At 49.5% G+C, this 2500-nt stretch overlaps 1 protein-coding gene across 10 annotated transcripts in view; it reads right to left on the reverse strand.

The window, feature by feature from the left end:
- The window catches only part of LOC113822344 (uncharacterized), a 334812-nt gene that overhangs the window by 307798 nt on the left and 24514 nt on the right, over positions 1–2500 (reverse strand). Inside the window, exon 1 of one of the 10 annotated variants that reach the window (XM_070140100.1) lies at positions 1371–1610. The exons of the other annotated variants lie outside the window; for them this stretch is intronic. The gene's annotated coding sequence lies outside the window, so the exon portion shown is untranslated. Of the gene's footprint in view, positions 1–1370; positions 1611–2500 lie in introns of those variants that run through there. 10 annotated transcript variants of the gene reach the window in all.

Genomic DNA, 2500 nt, shown 5'->3' on the forward strand with positions numbered 1-2500 from the left:
CTTCCCCCTTCCCCCACATCCCACCCTGCCCACTCTCCTCTTCCCCCTTCCCCCACATCCCACCCTGCCCACTCTCCTCTTCCCCCTTCCCCCACATCCCACCCTGCCCACTCTCCTCTTCCCCCCTTCCCCCACATCCCACCCTGCCCACTCTCCTCTTCCCCCTTCCCCCACATCCCACCCTGCCCACTCTCCTCTTCCCCCCTTCCCCCACATTCCACCCTGCCCACTCTCCTCTTCCCCCCTTCCCCCACATCCCACCCTGCCCACTCTCCTCTTCCCCCCTTTCCCCCACATCCCACCCTGCCCACTCTCCTCTTCCCCCTTCCCCCACATCCCACCCTGCCCACTCTCCTCTTCCCCCCTTCCCCCACATTCCACCCTGCCCACTCTCCTCTTCCCCCCTTCCCCCACATCCCACCCTGCCCACTCTCCTCTTCCCCCTTCCCCCACATCCCACCCTGCCCACTCTCCTCTTCCCCCTTCCCCCACATCCCACCCTGCCCACTCTCCTCTTCCCCCTTCCCCCACATCCCACCCTGCCCACTCTCCTCTTCCCCCCTTCCCCCCACATCCCACCCTGCCCACTCTCCTCTTCCCCCCTTCCCCCACATCCCACCCTGCCCACTCTCCTCTTCCCCCCTTCCCCCACATTCCACCCTGCCCACTCCTCTTCCCCCCTTCCCCCCACATCCCACCCTGCCCACTCTCCTCTTCCCCCCTTCCCCCACATCCCACCCTGCCCACTCTCCTCTTCCCCCCTTCCCCCACATCCCACCCTGCCCACTCTCCTCTTTCCCCGCCCCCCAAAGCCTACCCTACCCACTCTCTTCTTCCCAACCCTCCCCCCAAAGCCCACCCTGCCCACTCTCCTCTTCCCACCTCGCCCACCCTGCCCACTCGCCTCTTCCCACCCGCCCACCCACAGCCCACCTGCTCAGCCGCCCACTCAAGCGCCGCCGCACCCCCGTCTCGCCGTCCCGTTGCGATGATGACGTCACACTTCCCACAGCTGCACATTTTCTTAAGGGTAAATGTGACACAGCTCTAGCGAGTCAAATTAGCGTAAATTAGCGAAAATGCGAAAGAAATTAGCAGAAAAGGGCTCGAGAAGAAGAAGAAGAAGAAGGAAAACGTAGAGAAATGAACAGGAAACACTCAATAAACAGAAAATGAGATCGATGGATAAGCCTACATTAGCAAAATCTACGAAAGAAATGATCAGAGAAGAACTCGAAATGAAGAAGAAAAATAACGAATGTTTGGAGAGACGAACAATCGAGATCCGCCAAGATAAAGCAAGAAATGACGAAAAAAAAAAAAAAAGAAAAAAAAAAGGAAATCAACACATGACACCTTACCGTACGTACCTCACAATCCTCTACGCACCACGGACAACCTGACAACACAGACAACACCTGACAACGCAGACGACACCTGACAACACAGAGCCAAATGACACAACACAGAGCCAAACGACACACTCTCACTGCGGTGCCAAAGAGCCACCTCCGGCACCGAGCCCGTCCACCGCCGGCCGCACCTTCAGCGTGTTGACTGTAAACAACCCGCGGAGAATTGGTGTAGGAAGTGTGGCGCCGCGACGCACGCTCGCCTCTGCTCTTTTGTTTTGGTGCTTTTGTTTATTTGTTTTGTTGATTTTCTTCTTGTTTTAATTCATTGAGTTTGTTTTGTTTTTGTGCTTTTGTTTATTTGTTTTGTTGATTTTCTTCTTGTTTTAATTCATTGAGTTTGTTTTGTTTTTGTGCTTTTGTTTATTTGTTTTGTTGATTTTCTTCTTGTTTTAATTCATTGAGTTTGTTTTGTTTTTGTGCTTTTGTTTATTTGTTTTGTTGATTTTCTTCTTGTTTTAATTCATTGAGTTTGTTTTGTTTTTGTGCTTTTGTTTATTTGTTTTGTTGCTTTTGTTCGTCTTAATTCGTAGAGTTTGTTTTGTTTTTGTTTTTGTTGTTTTTTGCTTTTGTTCTAATTCGTAGAGTTTCTTTTTTGTGCTTTTGTTTATATGTTTTGTTCTTTTTTGCTTTTGTTCTAAGTTGTGGTGTTTCGCGAGCTAGGGAGATCGAGGGGACGAAATAAGAAATTTAGACAGACAGTGATAGACAGACAGACAGAGAGAAGAGAGAGACTGACAGAAAGAGAATATTGAAAAGAATAGAAAAAAAGTAAAGAGCAATGAAACGAAAACAATTGGAATCAAGCAGGCGTAAAGACCGAGAAAGAGAATTGAGAAAGATTGAGAAAGAAAAAAGCAGGGAGAGAAGAGGAAAAGGGAGACATCAGTCGCACTGTATAATAGTAGTGTAGTTTACATGGCAACAGAGTAATGCCATTGAGTAGTATATAGTCTTAGTGAGTATGTTATTAGACAACATTCACTCTCTGTCTGTCTGTGTCTTTAGTTGTTGATGCTACGACATAGGTATGGTAGAAAAGAGAATAAAGGGGCAGGAAAAGATTCATTCTCTCTCTCCCTCCCTCC

This window comes from Penaeus vannamei, chromosome 26 (assembly GCF_042767895.1).
Source record: "Penaeus vannamei isolate JL-2024 chromosome 26, ASM4276789v1, whole genome shotgun sequence".
NCBI classification, from domain to species: Eukaryota; Metazoa; Arthropoda; class Malacostraca; order Decapoda; family Penaeidae; genus Penaeus; species Penaeus vannamei.